The sequence below is a fragment of the Pipistrellus hanaki genome (genome assembly GCF_964339955.1).
Source record: "Pipistrellus hanaki genome assembly, chromosome: 4".
NCBI classification, from domain to species: Eukaryota; Metazoa; Chordata; class Mammalia; order Chiroptera; family Vespertilionidae; genus Pipistrellus; species Pipistrellus hanaki.
The window spans coordinates 38,772,296-38,780,270 of NC_140506.1; positions in this window are offsets into that span (position 1 = coordinate 38,772,296).

Genomic DNA, 7,975 nt, shown 5'->3' on the forward strand with positions numbered 1-7,975 from the left:
CTCACATGATAGTTTCTAAGATAGGCCCTGAGAATCTTGAGATCAGAAACCATGTCTTACTTATTTTTGGACCCCTAGTGCTGTGTGACTTACAGTAGATGTTCAAGAAATCTTTGAACAAAGAATGAATGAAGAAGTTGGGAGCTGTGTTTCCGCAGCTGTGATCTCACTTGATCCTGGATGATCAACTTCATGAGGGCTGATATGCACCAGTTTTGTTCACCCTGCATTCCCATGGCTCAGCACAGTGCCTGGAAAGCCCTCAATAGTGCATGAGTATGGAAAAGAATATAGAGTTTCATCAAAAAATTAAATATTTGACCCAGTGATCCCACTTCTAGGATTATATCCTAAGAAGCCCAAAATGCCAATCAGAAAGAATGTATGCACCCCTATGTTCATAGCAGCACAATTTATAATAGCTAAGATCTGGAAACAGCCATGTGCCCATCAGTAGATGAATGAAGAAGCTATGGTCCAATTTTACTGTGGAAAACTATGCAGCAGTGAAAAAGAACATCTTATCCTTTGAGACAGCGTGAAGGGGCCTAGAGAATATCCTGCTAAGTGAAATGTCAGTCAAAGAAAGACAAGTATCACATGATTGCACTCATGTGGAATTTAAGTAGTAAAATAAACTGATGGCCGAAACCGGTTTGGCTCAGTGGATAGAGCGTCGGCCTGTGGACTCAAGGGTCCCAGGTTCAATTCCGGTCAAAGGCATGTACCTTGGTTGTGGGCACATCCCCAGTGGGGGGTGTGCAAGAGGCAGCTGATCGGTGATTCTCTCTCATTGATGTTTCTAACTCTCTATCTCTCTCTCTTTCTCTCTGTAAAAAAATCAATAAAATATATTTAAAAAAACAAAAACAACAAAAAAACTGATGAACAGAATGGGTCCAGAGACATGGAAGCATGGAGTAGCATGTGGAATCCCAGAGGGAATGTGGGGGTAGGAGGGAGGTAATTTACCAAAGACCTTGTATGCATATATGCATAACCCCTGGACACAGACAATAGAGTGCTAAAGGCTTGGGGTGGGGGAGAGCTGGAAGGGGTCAATGGGGGAAAAATGGGGACATATTAATACTTTCAACAATAAGCAATCCTTATTTTTTAAATAGTGCACAAGTGACAAATCTGTGGGCTGGGGCAAGTACCACCATCATAATACAGTTGAGGAAATGGGGTCTGGGAGAGGTTAATAACCTGCTCAAGTGTTCTGGGCAAGCCAGGCCTCAGAATCTCGGCCATACTTTATGCGAAGGAAGTAGGCTGTGCAGGGCTTCTCTGGGTCAGGGAGTTGATTGACCTTGTCCCACAAGCAGCCAGTCCTTATTGTGCTGTCATAAGGTCTAACTTTACAAAATGAGTTGGGGCAATTATATTATAGGTTGAGAATTTGAATTAAGGACCAGAGAAAAGAAGTTAGTAGTTGGTGTAAGGTTTGAGGTGCAGGAAACTGACCACCAAGACATTTTAAAGTAAAGTTTATTCCCCAGTAATGAGCGGGACTCATTGCGGAGGTAGAGAAATCAGAATGGAAGGAGTTGGGGAGCGGGGATGGACCCAGCCGGCTGCCGCCTGGACATGGAGGATCAGCAACATGTGGCTGGTCTGGGGCTCTTTTTAAGGGGAGGAACAAGAGAGGGTTGGACCCAGGGCAGAACAGGAAGGGGTGGGCTCCAGGACACTTTGGCACACGCTGATTGGTGGCTCAATGTCTTGGGGATGTCAATGTGACAGATGCCAGTAATGTCATAACTCCACCCACCAGTTGGGAGGAGGGAGAACCTTATAGTTGGGATCCCAAAGAAGTCTTTGTGGGAGGTAGGATGGAATTAGAAGAGGGACCCAGGGAATCAAGACACAGCAGGAAAGCACAGCTGACAGTCAGCACAGCTCCTGGTTCCCTGTGGCTTCACATTCCATTTCAGTGTGTGCACTTATCTTTACATCAGCACCCTGTCCCATCCAGTCACTCACTGTGAGCTGATTCTAGTGAGGGCTTGCTCCTGGCAATTCAAGTTTTTAAAGAACATCCCAGGTGGGCCCAGGATTGAAAGCCAAGCCTTCTGTCCTTGTGTCTAGTATTCTTTCCACTATTCCCCAGTGTTAGGGACAGTATCTTTGCCCAGATTTTGATAGAGGGCCATGCAAAAATAGTGCATATTAAATGTATTTTAATGACAATAAACAAGGCTGTAATTGTGATGTGAGCGGGAGGAAACAGCCAGTGAGGCAAACCAAATCCCCTCTCAATTTAAGCTAGCCCAGTAGGAGGATTCCAAGAAACATAAAATAGGCCTTTTCTAGGAGTGCTTCTTTACATAAGGCGTCTGCCTTCTCTGCTCTTTTGATTCCAATCCTGGGAGTTTGGTGCCCCCTTCCACCATCTCCACCTGCAGCCCCAGCTTGCCAAGCAGGCGGGGCTTGCAAAGGGAGACAGATTGGTGACCTGGGCATGTGGGCTTCTGCCCTTCAAGCCTCAAGGCTGCAGAATGCAAAGAATGCCAAGATCATGATTGTTATCCACGTGTGGCCTTTTGATTCACATGCTAGTGAATATATTTCAGGTACAAATCATTCTTTCCCACCAGCTCTTTCTGCAGGTCTCCAACAAGACAATTACATGGTTCCATTTAAATAGTGACTCAAGGACAGATCTGAGGGCTGTTTTCCTGTGTTCACCCCACGCACCTGCCTGTGGAGGCAGCAGGCTCTCCAATGCGCTGGTGGGTGCTCAGGGCTGTTTTTCAAGCACTGAATGGGCAGGATCACAAGGCAGGGCAGGGACAATGGTGGCTCAGAGGGGTTTGCTCACCCCCTCATTTCTCTGAAAAGAAGCCTCTCCTTGACAATTACCTATCTGAAGTCACCTTTTGAAACCAACTGAAAAGAGCTTATCTTATAATCAACATTTCCCAGAAATCGCTCAAGAGCCAAAGGCTATGCAAAGAAAAAGATTTTAGCAAACTAAGTTCAATGTACATTATTGTCAAAAGCTTGCAGAGCTGCAGGCTAGCCCTTTGAATATTTTTAGATTTGATTTTCCAAAGGAATGTTTTCAGAAGCTGCAAATACCTGGAGGCACTGATAAATAGCAAGAGTGAGATATCCTATTGGAAATAAGGGGACGTCTTAACAGAGATCACTTTTCATTTTAAATCTAAGGTTGAAAAATGACTGAATGGGGGTGACAGCTAAAATCCAGTCATAAATTAAACACCACCAGTGTAGTTGACGATCTGTTTAGACTAAATCACAAACTCTTTAAGAAAAAGCATCCCGAAAACATCACAAATGTGACATTAGTGCTTCAGAATGTGTTGTCTTTTTACTCCTACCCCCCTCCAAAAAAAAAAAAAAAAAGGTTTCTGACATGAAAAGGAAATAACTCCAAGGAGGCCGATAGCACAATCACATTTTCAGCTACTTTAATAAGCTTTCTGTTAACTTGGCCAGGTGATACTACTTGGTGATTAAATCAAATGTGAATCTACCATGACAGAAAGATTGATGTTTCCCAATAACTGGTCTTTGGAAATTTGTGTGACCCTTGGAAATTTCATGTTTTCCTTTCTACACCTATAAGGTGACTGTGGAGATAAATTGCCATAAGAGTCTTTGAAATTTTATTGAAGGTGTTCAAAGATAAGACGAAGCCAGCACTTATGAAGTAGTACAACTTAAGAAATAATTGTATTTATTAAAGAAATACATGAAAATGGTTACATGAAATCAATGGGTCCCAAGTCTAAGTGACAACTAAAAAGTCGTCTCTCTGTCTTTCCCCAAACTCAATTGTCCTTGGTTTGCTTAAGTATAGATTTATCAGTTGAAAATAACTTTGTTCTCAAAATTTAAGGCACAATTCTACTGTTTTTCTTTTATTCCCCCTCTCCTGCCTTCTTCCCTCCCAAGCATCTCAAATTTGGTGGGTCCAAAACTAAAATCAAATTCTATCAGAAAATCCCATTATCGCCGAAACCGGTTTGGCTCAGTGGTAGAGCGTCGGTCTGCGGACTAAAAGGTCCCAGGTTCGATTCCAGTCAGGGGCATGTACGTTGGTTGTGGGCACATCCCCGGTAGGGGGTGTGCAAGAGGCAGCTGGTCGATGTTTCTCTCTCATCGATGTTTCTAGCTCTATCTCTCTCCCTTCCTCTCTGTAAAAAATCAATAAAATATATTTAAAAAAAGAAAAAGAAAATCCCATTATCTCCAAATTAAAAATATATCCTGAATCACAATTTTTCCACTATACTCAAACCCCTGATCCAAGTTACCATAATCCCTTACCTGAACTTCTAACTGGTCTTTCTGCTTCTGTATTTTTTTACATTGTAAAATATTTAAGAAACTATGTGTGGCTTTATACTTTTTACTACATAAAAAGTAAGAAGATCCTAATGCACATAGTTAATCATAAACATATAGAATTGGTTTAGGTGTTTAGCATTCACTGGTCCTGAGCTTGTCAGTAGCTTCTTAATACAAACACTGGGGCTCTAGCCAGCAGCTGAAGTATGTTCAGCCCATACAGAGGGCAGGAACGGTCGTGAACAGCCTTCAGACAATGATGATAGGAGATAAATACTCCAGTTCTCTTCTCCATTTCCCAGATATCTCAGCAGTACTGAGCTTGTTACCCAGTGGCAATCTGCTCGCTGACCTTGAGCTGGCTTACCTGCCCAGTTTCACTTTTCCATATATTATACCAACCTGCGCTTTCATTTAAATTCTAGTCTTGGGATCTACTTTTGGGGGAAACCTGACCTAAGACAGTAAAGACAGTAATGTATGCATTTTCCTGTCACTGGCCTTTCAGGTTGTCTTTAGTTATTCAGATACAAGCAAGGCTGCAACATATTTATACAAATGTGTAGATATGTATGTAGGTTTTGTCTTGGTATTTATCCATACGTGAAATTGCTGGGTCAAAGGGTGTGTGCACCTTCATTCTTAATAAATCTTGCCAGCATTTTAAAAGGCTGAGTGTCAAGTACTGGTGAGAAGGCCACCTCTGATGCACGTGGGATGGTTCCCTTTTGCAGTTTTATTTTGCACTTCCCCAATTACTAGTGGGAATGCATGTCTGTGTATGTATTTACTGTATGACATTTGCGTTTCCTCTTCTCTGAATGGCTTGCTTCTCTTTCTTATTAATATATGAGTTCTAAAAATTCTGAATACTAATAATTTTGATTGTTCTTTGCAGAGAGCTCCGTTATTTTCTTGTGGTTTGTAAGTCTTATGCAGAACTGATTTCTATTCTGTGTGATCTCTTTTTCTTTTTTTTCCCTCTATGAAAGATTTTTAGGATTTTTACTCCTGATGTTCTGTATCCCAATTCTATTACTTCATGTAAAGGGCTCAATTTATTACCTTAATTTACTTTTCATGAAATTAAGCACATAATAGTTAAAAAATTGAATCACAATAGACATACCTAATGCATAAAATAATGCACCCAACTGCGATATTGTTTTTTTTTTTTTTAAAAAATAGTGCAACAAATACTCTGGGTCCAGCTCTTTGTTCAGGATTTATTTCCACAAGTAGAAGTTCTGTGTTCAAACCCAGGTTATTTTGAATTTTAATTGATATTGTTAACTTTTTAAAAAAAACAAATCTTTATTGTTCAGATTACTGATTTCCCACCTCCGCCCTATGCCCTTATCTCCTGCCACTGTCTTCATCCATAGGTGTAATATTTTTGTCCAATCTCTTCCCACACCCCACACTCCCTTCCCCCCAAGAACTCAGTCCACTCCCTTTCTATGCCCCTGATTCTATTATATCCAGCAGTTTATTCTGTTCATCAGAATTTTTATTCACTTTTTAGATTCCCTTATTGATAGGAATTATTTGTTGTCACTTTGTTGTTCATTATTTTTATCTTTACCTTTTTCTTCTTCTTCCTCTTCTTAAAGAATACCCTTCAGCATTTCATATAGTCCTGGTTTGGTGGTGAATTCCTTTAGCTTTTTCTTGTCTGTGAAGCTCTTTATCTGACCTTCAATTCTAAATGATAGCTTTGCTGGGTAATCTTGGTTGTAGGTTCTTGCTGTTCATCACTGAATATTTCTTGCCACTCCTTTCTGGCCTGCATAGTTTCTGTTGAGAAATCAGCTGACAGTCATATGGGTACTCCCTTGTAGGTAACTGTTTTTCTCTTGCTGCTTTCAAGATTCTGTATCTTTTGCCCTTGGCTTTTTAATTATGATGTGTCTTAGTGTGGTCTTCTTTAGATTCCTCTTGTTTGGGATTCTGTGTGCTTCCTGGACTTGTAAGTCTATTTCTTTTACCAGGTAGGGAAAATCTTATTTCTTCTAATAGGTTTCAATATTTTGTTCTTTCTCTTCTTCTGGCACCCCCATAATTTGGATTAAAGTTGTCCCAGAGGCTCCTTACATTATCTTCATATTTTTGGATTCTTCTTTTTTGTTTCTCTGGTAGGGTGTTCTTTTGTTTCCTCATTTTTCAAGTCTTTGGTTTGATTCTTGAGTTCCTTTGGTCTAATGTTAAATTTCTGTATATTCTTCATTTCAGACAGTGAATGCTTAATTTCTGACTTGTCCTTTTCCTTTTCCTTTTTTTTTTTTTTTTTTCACATTCTCATTAAGATCCTTAAAGGTCTAAGTTCCTCAGAGGTTTCTAGAAGATTCTTGAGAAACCTTATAACTGTGGTTTTGAACTCTATATCCAGTAGTTTGCTTTTCTCTATTTTCATTTTTGACATGTCTGTCTCCACATATTGGATACTTCCCTATGTTGATGGAGTGGTTTTGTGTGGTAGGTGACTAATAGGGCCCAGTGGTTCAGCCTCCCCAAACACCTGAGGTGGACACTCTTGGTGCACCCCTTTGTAGGCTGAGTGCATGGTCTTGTTGTAGTTAAGCCTTGATTGCTGTTGGTACACTGGGAGGAACTGAACTCCAGGCCAATTGGCTGTGAGGACCCGCTGTGTCTATAATGGAAGAACTGCTGTACTTTAGATACCCTTATGGGGCAGGACTTGTTTCAGTGGGCCTTTGGTGCTCACCGAGTCTGCCTCTTGAGTGTGTCACTTATGTGAGTTGAAATCTGGTGTTGTCTCACACTAGGTATACTGGCTCCTGGATCTCCAAGGAGGTGCAGGTCAGCTATACTGTCTGAGGCCACCCAGCAGGAGCTATATCGAGATCTGCAGATTTCTCCTCTTTGCTTGGGGTTTGGAAGTTTTGGAGCTGTCTGACCAGAGCTGCAGTGAGGTTAGCTGTGATAGGGCAGGCCATTCATATGCAAAAGCTGCTGCTCACAATTTGGATGGGTTTGTAAATTGGGCAAGGCAGGGCCTCAGGGAATCACTAGGGCGTGGCAAACAGCTATCTCCATGTTTCTGCCTCCTGTGTCCCAGTGCAATAAACAATGATTCCTGCACGCACCTCTGCAAGAAAGCCATCCTCATTTTCTGACCTGATGGTAGACCAGCTTTTCCCCATAGGAGTCTGGGTCTCCAGACTCTCGCCGGAAACTGGAGTTCAGAGCAGTTGTGAGCTTGTGTCTCCCTTTGGATTGAAAACAGCACATCTAGTCACCAGCCAACAGCCCAATTTGCGTGCGCCTCTGTACCTCTGCTTTTCCGTGATTGTGCACATCCTACCCAGTCTCAATGCTCTTTTCTCTTTCCTTCTAGTTGTAGAACTTCTACTCAGCCAGCTTTCCGGTGGTTCTGGGTGATAAGACGCTTTGTCTTTTAGTTATAGTTTTGGTGTGGTTGTGAGGCAGCACGTACAGGTATATACGTTATGTCTTTGTTTTCGGATATTAACTTTTACCCTAAAAAAATCTGTGCCAATTTATAAGGCAAAAAATGCTATTTCATTGGATACTTAAAAATCCAAATATTTCCTAACATGATGGATAAAACATGTTTTAATTTTTAAATTATGTGAAGTTTTTCTTCTAACTTCGGTTTCTAGCAATGTCTATT